The sequence below is a fragment of the Lonchura striata genome, chromosome 28 (genome assembly GCF_046129695.1).
Source record: "Lonchura striata isolate bLonStr1 chromosome 28, bLonStr1.mat, whole genome shotgun sequence".
NCBI classification, from domain to species: Eukaryota; Metazoa; Chordata; class Aves; order Passeriformes; family Estrildidae; genus Lonchura; species Lonchura striata.
Window position 1 is genome coordinate 1442889 of NC_134630.1, and position 14527 is coordinate 1457415.

Genomic DNA, 14527 nt, shown 5'->3' on the forward strand with positions numbered 1-14527 from the left:
ATCTGTGGGGGAGACACAGGTGGTTCAAGACCACAATGTTCCACCACAAGGAGAGAGTCAAGCTTTCCCCATGTATAAAGCTGTCCCAAATACAGGACATGCTGACAGGTATGATGTGATTGCCTGGAGGGTGGTCCAATATTTGCGAGATAAGGTTGCAGAATATGGCCTTGGCTCCGTGCAAGTTATGCAATTTCTCAGAGTGTTAAACACAGACCTGCTTGCTCCATTTGATACTAGACATATAGCTCGGGCATTGTTCCAACCTGTGCAATTTAGGGTTTTTCTGGACAGCTAGAGGCAGGCCTATGAAAGGCTTGCAACAGAAAACAGGCATTTGCCTCAGGGGGATCCTAGGATTTATGTGGTGGATATTCTCAGAGAAGAGGCCTTTTCCAATCCTGATTTTCAGGCTACCTGGGACTCTGCCATTCTTGAGTAGAGTCATAGGGTAGGATTTAATGCATTGTTAAGAACTATTGAGATGGCTTCCCCCAGGCCATGATATACATCAATAACTCAAGGAGCAGATGAGCCTTTTCTGCCATTTGTTGAGAAGCTTGCAGCTGCTCTGGAGAAGCAAGTTGAGGATGGTATCTTGAGGCAGGTTTTATGCAAGTAGTTAGCTTGGGATGATGCAAACTCTGAGTGCCAGGAGATCATAGATGCTCTTCCAGGCCACCCGATGCTAACAGACATGGTCAACACAAGTTTCAAAATAGCTGCTGTAGATCACAAAGTGTCTGCTCTGATGGTTGCTTTACATCCAGGCCAGAAATCCTCAGGGGGCGTATGACAGAAAAGCAAAAATAAGGGCAAGAAAAAGCAAGGAACACACAAGCGAACAGGGCCAAATACCAAATTCTTGTGCTCTAGATGCCTAAGGGCAGGTCATTATGCAAACAAATATAAGTCTAGATATGATGCTAATGGCCAATCTTTGGTAGGCCTGGGAAACAGGAGGATGAGTACACAGGGGAATTAAGCTCTGACACAAGTGATTCCTCAGGGTGTTGCACAGGCTCAGGCCTACCCAGCCAGCTCAGAGGCAGCACCCACAGCTCCGCCAGGGTGGATGTATGTATCACAACAGCAGTCATCTTAGAATCCTGTCATGAAGATAAGGTTCCTTTGGATGTTTGTTGTGGGGTGATTTTATGGCTTACCCCAGAACCCCGGTTTCTCCCGTGAAGGTGTCCTTCCAGTTGTGTCAATCACCGGAACCCCCCTGGACAGAGCCCCCAGAGACACTGTCTGTGATCTCTGTCCATGGAAAATAGTTTTCAATCTTACAGGATGAATTACCAGCTCTGAGTGTTTGATATAAGTAATAATTAAGTCTGGCACAGGTGCAAAAGTAAAATTTTAGGATTCTAGATAAGGGGTTCAAAGGGGACAAGATGGAGGACATTGGGTGTGCCTTGTCCTTTTTCTCCTTTTTCATGCCCTCCATGTTTCACTGTGGTGTTGGCATTTTTCTGTTGGTTCAGGCTGGGGACACACTGTCCAACGTAGGTGGCAGATATTGGCACGTTATTGTAAATCCAGCACAGGGAGTTTCTGGTATTTAATGTTTGTAACATCCCACTGAGGGCAGAGCCCCACATGCTGCCCTGCAGGACAGAGCTGCAGCAGGGCAGCAGAACATGTTAAACAGAATAAACTACCTTGAAATCAGCACAGACGAATAATGACTTCTTCTTTGGCAGTGGGGCAGAAAGAAAGAGACTTTCTACAATCTCGGAATCATCAATACCACAGATTCCAACAGCCTGTCACTCCTGGCATTCCCGAAGTGAGCCATCCAGGTGTCCTTTGTCCCTTGAGACCTCCTCTCCTGTACCTGGTTGGTGGCTCCCTAACCCTTCCCTGTTGCAGAGGATAGATAGATATGATTGTTATCTTAGCTAGCCGAATGTCACTTCTACCCTTGGATGAATCCTGGAGTGAAATGGACTGTTCCATCCCACCCTGCAAGAGATTGTGGTTCATCCCGCACCTCTGTACCTGCCCCTAAAACAGAGTCTGTAACCCCATTGGCCCATGCCTTGTCCCAGCCCACCTGGGAGCCCCTGATAAGGGGGCTCCGAGCAGCCGTGCGGCCTCTTGGATTTCCTCCCCTCTAGGACTCCCTCCCCCTCTGGGGCTTCCCCTCTCCTAAACCCTCCGTTTCTCTCTCCCCTCCCCCATCCTCCTAAGCCCAGCCACGTGCTACGCCTGAGAACACGAGGCTCGGGCATTCCTGAATCTTTGAATAAACCTCTCTCCCCAAGAGCAAGCTTCAGAGATCTCTGCCTAACTACACCCCAACCGTGCAAAGGAGCATAATCATCCCACACTTCCCCCCTCGCCTCCCCCAGGTAAAAGAGAGTTCTGATGGGGCAGTGACAGGATTCAGAGGTCTGCATGGGAGTTCTGCTTAGAACTGTGACTGGATTCAGAGGCCTGCGGGCCAGAATAAAAGCTCAGGATTAAACCCCCCATCAGAATCGACTCCTTTCCTTCACCATAGCCTTAAAGGCTTCTCCAACAGCGGGAAATCTGAGGAGCGGACCTCAGTGAAAGGAAGCCCCATCCCGCCACCTGAATTCTGGCTTGCCTGGACTTGTCTCCATGCAACAAGTCCTGCAACATCCAGCTAGCCAAAAGTGTCTCTGGGGTGAAACACCACAGTTGCTGCTATTTGGTTCAACAGCAGGGGCCAGACAAGCCAGGGCACGTCCCATTCTCAATACTGGTAACCACCAATAGATGTGTTTGAACCTCTGAGACAAGGATTGAGTGCACCGCTTGTGGGAAGATCTAGTGTCACCCACCAAGAAATCTTTGTTCAACCAGGTGTCATTGACTTGGCTTTTCAGGTCAAATTTGTACTAAGTTTCCACAACAACCACCCCCCCTCCCCCTCCACGCCCCCACACCCCCCCCCACCCCGTCACTATTCCGGCAGGGACTCGGATTGCTTCACTTGTGCCTTTTCAGTCATGTGTCCCCAGCACTGGCCAGTGGACTCGTGGGAATGGTGGCTTTGAATACATGAGACTGACACAAGTCTTATGGTCTACAAATTTTTCTGTTTGACAACCCCAGATGATGTGTACTCTGACCCTACTGCTATATGTGTATGATAATTTGTGCAAATAAAATTGTCATGTATTTTATAGTTATGTGCTGTAAGATATACTCTTATAAGAAGTTTTTAAAAACACACAAGCCAGCTACAGGGATTGCAACACAATGTTGAAACCACCTAGACAAAGGAGGGAGGACTCCATTCACAAGCAGTTGAACATAGCCAGCCCGGAGATGGATCACCCATCAAGTGGTCCAAGGAACGCCCAGATGATAAATATGCTGTAAATATCTGAAAGTGAGATAGCCAGAGCCATCAGGGAGATACATCTCAATACCTAATTCCGGGAACATGATCATGGGTGTTCATCACTCTCCGGACATGTACTGTTCAACTTGCCACAGAGAAAAGAACTCCACCTGAATACGTGCAGTCCAAAAAGGAAGAAAAGGGACTCTGCCTCAAGCAAGAAAAATCATATAAAAATCAGCCAGACAGGTCAGTCAACATGGAGCATAAGAGACCCTCTGCTGCAGCAGTCAAACCTGTGTCTCACACAACACCAACACCCGGGCTTGGCACTGACCTTTTTTTTATTTTTTGATAGTGTTTGATAGTGACTTTTCTTTTTGTTGTTATTCTCTAAATTTATATTTAGTACATTTAATAAATTTTCTTAAATTAATAAATTGGAGCTTTCATTTATATACTACCGGATGCTTCCCTGACGAAGATTGGGCTTTGAGGTTTGATCGACACAGGGGTGGATGTGACAGTTGTCTCCCTCTTTGCATGGCCTTCTATGTGGTCTTTGGCTCCCAGAGGGTTGGCCATTGAAGAGGTGGGGGGTGCAGCACATACTTTGGTAAGCCAATGGTCTGTGCTGATCAGTAACATGAATGGGCAGACAGCTGCAGTTTGGCTCCATATCACTCCATCTCTGATCAATCTTTGGGGGCAGGATGTATTGTCTGCCTGGAGTGTATGAATTGGGATGGATTTTTAATTGGGGCCACTGTATTGAAGATATGCTGCACTGCCTTTATGGTGGCTGGTGGACAAACCCATTTGGGTACACCAGGGATCCCTGACAAAAGACAAATTGGTCACCCTTCGTGAATTGGTTCAGGAACAACTTCAACAGGGACACGTTGAGTGTTGAGGAATTTTTGCAGGTCAATGGACACATTCAGCAGATGCACAATCCAGCCTTCTGGTAACAAAGTAGCCAGTTCAAAGAACGGGGACAGTGAATCCTTGAGGACGGAGAAAAGAAGAAGAGTCAGCAAGAATCAGCAAAGTTGTCAGCAAAGTTGTCAGCAAAGCTCGGGAAAGTGAAATAAAGAGGACTAAGGGTGGGCCAGATGACCACAGCAATATGCATGTAGAATTGGGTGATCCAATCAGCATTTAATCTTAGATGTGTGGACAGTTTAGATTAACCAATACTGTGTTAGCTAGAGGAGCATGGACAGCAGAATATATTATAACTATAGGCTTCTGTATAATAAAGTTGGCTTCACTTGATCATATTGATCAAGGTGTGATGTCCCATTTCTGATCCTCCGCATCACAACTGAGCCTTCTACTAGTCCTTGGAATACTCCTGTCTTTGTGATAAAGAAAAAAATCTGGGAAATGGAGTCTCTCATAGGACCTCTGAAAAATTAATGCAGTAATAGAAAGCATGGGGGCACAGCAGGCTGGTATGCCCTCACCTACCCTTCTCCCTGGAGGATGGGAAGGAAATCTTGATCATTGATTTGAAGGATTATTTCTTCACAATTCCTTTGCATCCTGATGGCAAACCAAAGTTTGCCTTCTCAGCGCCTTCAATCAACAACACCAAACCTGTGCAGCTATATCAATGGAAAGTTTTGCCACAGGGCTGTCACAATAGCCCTGGTCAGTCATATGTAGCTCAGGCCTTGTCCAGAGTTCACAAGCAGTTTTCTGACACATGTTGTTATCATTACATGGACAACATCCTGGTGGCACCACCCACCCAGGATGAGTTGCTGAGGATATGGCCTCAGCTGTTTGCAGCTCTGCTTTCTTGTGGGCTGCAGGTGGCTCTGGAGAAGGTTCAACAGCATCCTCCTTGGAAATATCTGGGAGTCAAAATTCTTGCCCAAACTATTCAGCATCAGGAGGTGCAATTCTTGGATTTTTGACCTTGAGTGATGCACAGAAATTGATGGGTGTCATCAGCTGGTTGTGTCCTTACTTGTCACTAACTGACAAACAACTGTCCCCACTGTATGATACTCCAAAGGGGGACCCTGACCTGAGATCACCTTGGGAATTGACTCCTGAGGTGCAACGAGCGCTGGGAGAGGTCCAAAAGGCTGTTTCTGCTTGTCAGGTTCATTGAGTAGACCTTTCTATAGATATCACTGTCTTCATTACCAATCCAGATTTTTATCCTATGGGTGTCATTGGCCAATGGAGTGACAAATGGTTTGATCCTTTGCACATTTTGGAATGGGTCTTCCTGACCCATCAACCAAGAAAGACAGCACCCTCATTATGTGAGCTGATCACTCATTTGATAATCAAATGCCATCAACGGTGTTTGCAATTAATGGCAGCTGATCCCGCAACAATCATTATTCCAGTAGAACGGGAAGAGTTTGCTAACAGTGTTCCTTTGCAAAGTGCACTGCAAAACTTCTCAGGGTAGATTGCCTATCATATGCCCAATCACAAGTTATAGTAGTTGGCAAAAAAAACTAACCTGTTGTTGCGGCTAAAAAGTAGCCAGGTGCCAGTGCAAAGGCCCACTGTCTTCACTGACAGTTCCAGAAAAATGGGAAAGCCATTGTTACCTGGAAGGATGAATCTGGATGGCAAATGCTGGAGGGCCATGAGTAAGGCTTGGCCCAACTGGTTGAGTTAAAAGCCATTGCCATGGCACTCCAGAAATTTTCTCAGGTGCCCCTGAACTTGGTCACTGATTCTGCCTTTGTTGCAGATATAACCAAGTGTTTGGATTGTTCACTTCTGAAGGAAGTCAATAATGCAGTTTTGTTTCAGTTATTGACAGCTTTATGGAGTGCAATTCAGGCCTGAATTTATATGTATTACAACTTACACATTTGGAGTCACACCAAATTGCCAGGTTTCATAGCAGAAGATAATGCCAGGGCTGACAGGTTGGCTAACCCTGCATGGGTAGTGCCTCAACCTGACAAGATTGTGCAAGCCAAAGCGTCACATGATTTTTTCCATCATAGTGCAAAAACATATCCTGCAGAAACAATTTCATTTGATGCCACCTGAGGCTCATGACATCATCAGCTCTTGTGCTGAGTGTCATGGAATTGCTGCACCTTTACCAGCAGAGGCCTAAAGGCCTTGCAGCTCTGGCAAACAGATATTACTCACAGCGCTGAATTTGGCTGACTCAAGTATGTGCATGTCTATTGACACATTTTATTCCACCATGTGAGCCTCTGCTCACACTAGAGAAAAGGGTTGCAATGTGATTGTCCATTGGAGGATGGCTTTTGCAATCTTGGGAATACCTTTTTCTGTGAAAACTGATAATGGCCCCACCATGTCTCGCAGAAGATGCGGCAGTTTTTACATTTATGGGGAGTGTCACACAAACTTGGTATTCTGCACTCTCCAGTGGGCCAGGCCATTGTCAAATGCACTCATGGTACCTCAAAGCATGTCTGAACAAACAAAAAAGGGGAATGCCTGGGGAGACCCCACATAGTCAATTTGGAAAAGCTCGATATATAATCAATCATCTTACAGTGCCACAGAACTCAAAGAATCCTGTCATTCTAAATCATTTTCTCTCATTGCACTCTTCAGGTGAGACGCACCTGCCTTGAGCGAACGTCTGGACACAAGACCTAGACACTAATACGTGGGAGGGCCGATACGACCTTATCACCTGGGGCCACGGGTATGCATGTGTTTCCACAGATACTGGAGTATGATGGGCACCTGTGAGGTGTCCATCCTGATTTGTGACACCAAAAAGAGAATGTGTCCAACAAGCAACCTCCAACCAATGATCAAGATGTCAACCATCAGTCAGATGGTCCCTCCATGAGTGGGGAGTAAAAGTTCCATCCTTTCTTTGTTTCTGAAAAAGAACTGTTGACAGGCTGTCAGTTCTTTGAACAAATTAATGATAAGTTATTGTTATATTAGACTTAGTATTGAGATTGTATTAGAATAGCTAACTGATTTTAAGATTAATAGTGTATTTCTGGTAAGAGGGAATCACAAGATTTGATTTCTCTGACCATTTCAAAATGTTGTCCAGTTGAGGTTCTGATTAATAACTAGCAACTGCTAGAGGAAGCTTGAGCTGTGCTCTCCTTTCTGCAAGGGACCTCACAGAGGATTACAAACACTGCCTCCTCCATTAAACAAAAAGGGGGACCTGTGGATGTGACAGCCTGATCAGAGAGCAAGAAAACTAGGTAAGTTTTCCCAGAATTGGCTTGAGAGACTTTAGGGAGTTGAAGATGAATAATGACAGCTTGTTATTGTAAACAACCTGCAGATGCTGTTTTCCTACTCTCTGCTTTCTTATTTTTCTCAAAGATTGTTTATAAGAAAGGCGCCTTGTTAATTAGCCAGTCATGTGAAATGTGTTGATTAATTGACCAACCAGGTCTGTCTGTATTGAAAAAATGTATAAAAAAAAAGGCTCCAAAGTAAAGATGAGGTGCTATGCAAACCAGCCTTCTGGTGAGTCTGTGTAATTTCTGACTCAATAGCTACAAATCCTCAGTTTGGTTTCGATTGCTCCCTGGTTCTATTACACACCAGGGACTCCTTCACCTCTTTCATTTTACCAACAGAGGCTGAATAGACTCTTGTCCAGCTCTCTCCTTGTCTTGGTTTGACAAGACAGGAGTCTGTGAAGGAGGGCAAAAGCCTCCTGTGCAATGGAGAAGGTAAACCCCCTCCCTCCGAATTACCAGGATTTTTAAATTAAAAGGCTCTCAGGCAAAGATATGGGAATGGGAGTAACAATTCTTTACTAGGAGAAACTAGATAACAATTTTAAAAGGCAAATGCATTTGGTACAAACAAAAAACTAGTGATAAAGTCCACAACCTGACACCCTGAGGATTCGGGGTGTTGGTAGCAGTCCAGTTGAAATGACAGCTGCTCCTCTTGCAGTAGCTGATGAATTGCAGCTGAAGTGGTGATCTTTTGAAGGGTATAGTTTTCTCTGAAGATCTGGTGGCAGTTGGGGCCGGTCTTCCTCTGCGCCGGGGCCGCCTCTGAGCTCCGCCGCCGCCGCCTTACCGCACTCCGGCCGTTTCTCTGGGAATTCCGCCGAAGGAGCTGCTTCTCTGGGAATCCCGCCGAAGAGAGAGAGAGCTGCCCTGTCTCCCAAAAGGTACCCCTTTATCCCATAAAAGAGTGCTTGGCTTCCCCCTCTGGGTGGAGCATCTCACAATGGGATGGTGTTACGTTACCAGGCCTGCAGTGAGTCAGTCAATGGCTCATTAACAAACTATTACCTCTTCGGAGCAAACCATTGTTCTTGGAAGAGATAACAAACCTGCCCAACCTCCAACAGATGGCAAATAGAATACAAGCTTATCTTACAAACCAGGACACTCCTGCCCAAAGGACAACGAAGGAGCACAGTGGAGCATTAGTGGCAATTACCATCAAGTGCCCAAATAGGGCTATCACAGCACTATGTGTTTGTAAGAGAGGCCTTGCTCATCATCATCACAGGTTTTGTGTCTCACAGCCACAGCCACTTCTTAGCTGGTAAAGAGACAAATCATTTCTGTTGTCTTCATGCCCTCTTTTCAGAGCCATGTTCTTCTGTGTATAGGAGTAATTCCAGCCCTCAGAGGTCCACAGTTGCAAGAATAGTGTGTGTGATGAACCCCATGAAGAGATTTTTGCTGCCTGCTGTTGTGAGTAATTATTTCCTGGAAGACAGAGAGGCTTCATCACTTGGAGAAACACTGTTCTTGGACATGTGAAGCACAGGTTAGAACCACACAGCCCTGAGACTTGCAGAAGTGAGTGGGGCTTCCAGCTGTTTCAGGTCTAGAGGCCTGATGCAGAACAGCCAGGATGCACTGGAGAAGGGGCACTTCCAGAAGAAACCAGACATTAAGAGCAACACCCTTTCATCTCAAAGGGAAAGCCTCTTATTACCTATGGGAATGGTTCTGAAGTTCTTTCACATTGGTTGCTATGCATATTTTGTTAATTGACATAAGACAGTAGCCTCTGAATTTAAGGTAGCCTGGATTTAAGCATGAAGCTGAGCCTGTCTCCTGCCTGCCTTCCCTATGACCAGTCTCTAGCTACTTGAGGCTACTGGCTTATGGGGTGACCCATGCTGCCTACTGGAAGATATCTAGCAGAAAACTAGATCTAGATCTTGGCAAATGCAAATACCTGCACCTTGCAAGACCTTAGCCAAGAACGGATAAGAGAGGAAGGTGAAGCACTGCTGAGCAGTATCAGGCTACTGTCTTGCTTGTCCTCCTCCCTTCTGGGGAGATGAGTCAGTTAATACTTGGAAACGACAGGTAAAGGGCTTTCCCCCACTGTGCCAGCTATGGAAGCACATCCTGTGAGAGGATCTTTCATCCGATGTTACAAAACAGTTTGTTGTTGGGTACAGGCTTCACAGTGACCCTATGGAAATTCTGGCTCCCCTAGAAGAAGGGAAGGGAGATTTGCACTTCCATAGCTGCAGGTGGTGGATCTTGGGAGGTGTGTGTGTATTTTTAGCCATGGTGTCATGAAAGGGGCTGGCTGAAAGATGAATGCAGTCAAAAGGACAGGTGGAAATCAGTTTATATCTGGTGTGTTTGCCTGCTTTAAGAATCTATACCTCTGCAGTGAGAAGGATGAGCTTCAGTTTCAGAAGACAGTGGGGTCCCAGGGAACACCATTCAGCTGTGCATTCTGTGCCTCTGTCAGGCAGGCCATAGGTTGTGCTGATTCTGTATTTGGAAAAGAGGAAGTACACTAAAATAAACTTCATCCGTCTTGAGACAGAGAAAATCTCTGTCTCGGTTTGAAAGACAGATGTCTGCCAAGGAAGGTGGGAACCTCCCTGGGAATTGAAAATGTGATCTCCTTCCCTCCAAAATATTTTAAATTTGAATTTATGGAGCATTCAGGCAAAGATAAGGGAAAAGGAATAACAGTTCTTTACCAGAAGGTATAATAAACCAAACAAACAACCGCAGCAGCAGAAGCAACAGAACCACAAATCCACTCCCGGCCAAAAGCGCAGACCCGGCCCCGGCCCGGAGCGCAGACCCGGCCCAGAGCCCAGATCCAGCCCGGAGCCCAGCCCCGGCCCCGGCCCGGAGCCCAGCCCCGGCCCGGAGCCCAGCCCCGGCCCCGGCCCGGAGCCCAGACCCGGCCCGGAGCCCAGCCCCGGCCCCGGCCCGGAGCCCAGCCCCGGCCCGGAGCCCAGCCCCGGCCCCGGCCCAGCCCCGGCCCCGGCCCGGAGCCCAGCCCCGGCCCGGAGCCCAGCCCCGGCCCTGCCTCTCCCGGCCGCCCGCACTCTCCCCTTTGGCGCAGTTCCGGGCACAGCCGGCAGGGGCGCCGGTGGCTCCCGGCCGGGCCGGGCAGGTGCGATGATTCCCCCGCGGCTGCAGGGGGCGCTGTGGCGCGGGCTCAGCCGCCTCGCCCCACGGCAATGGCGGCGGGCTGGATGGCGCGAGTGGGCCGCAGCAGGAACCTCGAGCGGTGTCTGGAGCCGCAGGGACGAGCAGACTCCGGAGTAGCAAACAGAATGTAACAGGAACTCCGCAGCTGTAGCAGGAGCCGAGGGGTGTCCCGGCAGGCAGGGGCGCTGAGTTCCGGGGCAGTGAGAAGCCCGGAGCCGTGGCGGAGAAGCGGCGGGGCCGGGCGGTGGCCGCTCGGCTCCCGAACTCCGCTGGGAGGGGGAGGGGGCCTGGGGATCGCGGGGGTTCCCCTGAGGCACCCGAGTAGACGGAGAGGGTCCTTTCTGCTGAGGCAGGTGTCAGTAAGGTCCCAGTTCAGTGCTGTCACGGGCAAAAGTCCTGGCAGAAGCAGCAATATCGGGCTGGGCTCCTTCAGTGGCAGTGATCCCTATCAACTCCAGCCCTCTTCCTCTGAAGCCGAGAGTAAGCCATCTTGTAGCTGCCCCAGCCCTTTCTTTTACCAGCCCAATCCTTGCAGTATTTGCCACTCTGAGAGAAACCCTCAGATTTCAGAAACCCTCAGAGAAATGCAGCCAGATGCCCTTCTCTCCACTGAGCTTGGCAATTTATTTTGCCCTTCTTAAGTACCCAATCGTTATTGTTTCTTACAAAAAAATAAAGGGGATGGGAGGAAATTCCCCAAGAGAAAAGAAAAACAAAAGGAAAACCTTTAACCTCCAAGATGCTATTATAAACAAATCACTCTGTAGAAAAATGACAATGGAATTCTGGAAACTTGGGATACCCTGAGCACTGACCCCTCAGCATCTTCTTTTACCCCTTTTCTGTTGAAATGTTGGGAAATATGTTGTGGTTTTTAAATTAAATTATAATTTCTTTCTGATCACATGAGACCAGTGTCTGGTTCCAGTATAAGAGTTTAAAGGGCCATGCTTAGAAGTTACTTGCCTTCCTGCCACAAAAGAGGGAACAATTCCAAGCATAAACCAGAATTCTCTCTGTCCAGACTTGGTTAACACTTCCTCCAGTGTGATACAGGTTGAATTTTGCCTCAGTAATGTTATAAATGAAAATATGTCCAACCAAACTAATATTTAAAAAATAAAATATTTATTTTGCAATCATATTCTATCTAGCCAGCCACAAGGAAAGAACAGAGCTGAGCCCGGGGTTGGCACTGGGTGTGCATCAAAAAAGTCAGCCTCAGCAGAGGTTTTCCTTTATGCCACACACCTCCATCCTGGCACAAGTGGTTTTTATAGGGAAAATTCCACCTGAGGCCAAGATTTCATCAGTCAGTTTTTTCTTCTATTCAGAGTCCATAGGTTAATAAGATTTTATTTTTCAGTGATGAAGAAGAAAAATTCAGTGTCAGGAGTTGGTGAATCTCTTGATGAAATTTACGGGAACACTGCATTCACATGGATCTGTCCGAGGATTTCCATGATATCCATCCCGGGTCGTTCACCAGATGATCAGCGCCTGGGGTCCCCCGTATCTCTCCAGACATGGTCCATCTCCTGGCCGAGCCGCATCCTTCTACGTGTAAATCGGGCTTCAACATACACCAGGTTTCACCTGCGAGGGTTGGGGGGAGTCCTAATACAAATGTGTCCAACAGATATTCAATATCACATATATCATACTAGAAATGGCATGAATTTCTACTACTACACATAACAGTAAGGACGTAAATTTTGTAGCAAAAGAATATTATTTTTCAAGGCTCCTGTCAAACAATAGATGCTGGATTCAGAAAAAAACACACCCTTTACACATTACAGTGTGATGTCTTGTCTTGAAAAAAACCTTGTCCTGCAGTCAGTCTGCTATTGGCTTTAAGCCCACAATTGTGTGCCATGTTCCTCTTTGCTCTTTTTTACATCCCAGCAAACTTTCTCGTAGTGCATGAGGAAGATTTCACCCATTACTCATGGTATACCATTCATTTTATCTACTTGCTTTAGTGCTTTCTGTCCTGACACTGCTGGAAACAATTTTATTCAATGAAAGATGAAATTCAGGAGCAGAATTCTGTGGTATGAGTACTACTTCCAGACTTGGACTCATTACTAGCAATTTTTTGAGCACTAATGCTGAGGCCAGATTGAATTTGGACTGATAGGAAAATGTTATGTAATATATGTTGAGTCCCTTCTAGAAGGAGAAAGCTAGAAATAATCCTATTCAAGACACATAAATACAAGACTGTAAAATGAGAAACAGGAGGCCATGGCAGCAACTGCTGAGAAACCAAAGCAGTTAAGAAATAGCATTGGAAATCCTGTATCTCCAGATTTATGAAAATGTCAGTCATTATAAAATCCCAGATAGTATCAGAAAACTTGTTAGACGCAAATGTACAGGAAACTGGTCAACAAATGAGAAGGAGCTCTGCATCAAAGGCTACACAAGGTTTTCCTTTGTCTTTATTACGTACTGGAAGCAATTCCATTATTTATCTGGTAGAAGAAACACTCCATACCTAAACAGATCCAATCTCTACTGTCTGTGTCTGACATCCCAAAAATTTAGTCTTATCCTATGCACACAGTCAGCTATGTTGCAAGTGTCTTTGAGCTAGAGCTTAAATGACTTTTTATCAGGGTGGGACCTGTACCTGCAGCAGTTTCCTCCTCTGCTCCACCTTCCACAAAGGGAAAGCCTGGAAGAGTGGGCAAGGCAGGAGCTGCAGTGTACTCTGAACAGGTTTCCAATCTGAATGCGCAGGAATGCAGCCCCAGGGATTGCCAGGATCTTCTGTTTTCCCAGCCAGGTGAGGCTGACACATTCCTATACCATCCCTTGGTCAAGTACTAAATTATTTTGTCTTGGGGTTACAAATCCATTCTACCTGCTCAAACCAGATGGAGTTTATTGTGAAATTTTTTTGGTAGCAAAGACCTGTCAAGGCCTCTAATGAAAAACTAATTGCTAAATATTAAGAGATGAATCACCATATTGAATGTGGTTCAATACTAAATCCCTATCATTGGAGGGATCCAAGAGGACCAGTGCCACAACTGAAACATATGTTGCACTGAAACATAGCTGGTGAGTGGCCACTCAGCTTTTCCACTTCCCTTTCTTCCTTGATGCTTCCTCTCCCCATCTCACCCCCAAACCATTCCCTTCATTTTAGAAGAGATAGGAAAAGTGAACATATTCAGTTAACAAGTGGAGACTGGTGTCAAGGATGAAATTGTGCAAGTGTCCAGGTTACTGCTAAAGAAAGGGTCTTCCTAAAAAATGTAGAAATATCAGGTAATTATCAATGCAAATTTCAGGAAGTATATTTTGAAAAAATATTTATTGCAGTACAGTTGATAGCAACACTATGAAAATACACAGTAACACCAGAAGGGGATAAAAACCAAACCAAACAAACATTAAAAAGAACAAAACAAACAAAAAAAAACCCCACAAAAACCCCCAACCCAAAATGAAACAAACCACAAAAAAGCCAACCCACCAAAAAAAAAAAAACAAAAAAACAGCCACAACAAAACCAAAACCAAAACCAAACAAAAAAACCCAACAAATTCCAAAGCGCACAAACTCTTGTAATAAAGTTTCTAAGCCATTTTCTCAACTTCATGAACAAAGGGGATTTACATCTGGTTTACATTATCAATCAAAATTAGGCAAAAAGCTTAAAATAATTTCTAAAATATGAAAGATGTACAGATGATCACATCAAATAACAAGAGAAGTGAGCTAACCCAAAAATGCTTATACAGAGGCTTTCAGCATTCTTAAAATATTTTTCCTGTCTTAACACAGAGTTTATAGCTGGTCT

The 14527-nt window shown here is 46.0% G+C and overlaps 2 long non-coding RNA genes across 2 annotated transcripts; one reads left to right on the plus strand and one right to left on the minus strand.

The window, feature by feature from the left end:
* Window positions 1–8059: 8059 nt before the first annotated feature.
* On the minus strand, window positions 8060–10433 carry LOC144247585 (uncharacterized). Its single transcript, XR_013341212.1, has 2 exons — window positions 9921–10433; window positions 8060–9000 (listed from the first exon to the last, which is right to left on the minus strand). It is a non-coding gene; the product is annotated as an uncharacterized LOC144247585 (long non-coding RNA).
* Window positions 10434–10748: 315 nt separating this feature from the next.
* On the plus strand, window positions 10749–12506 carry LOC116184530 (uncharacterized). The gene is made up of 2 exons (XR_004149285.2): window positions 10749–10837; window positions 12077–12506. It is a non-coding gene; the product is annotated as an uncharacterized LOC116184530 (long non-coding RNA).
* Window positions 12507–14527: the final 2021 nt, after the last annotated feature.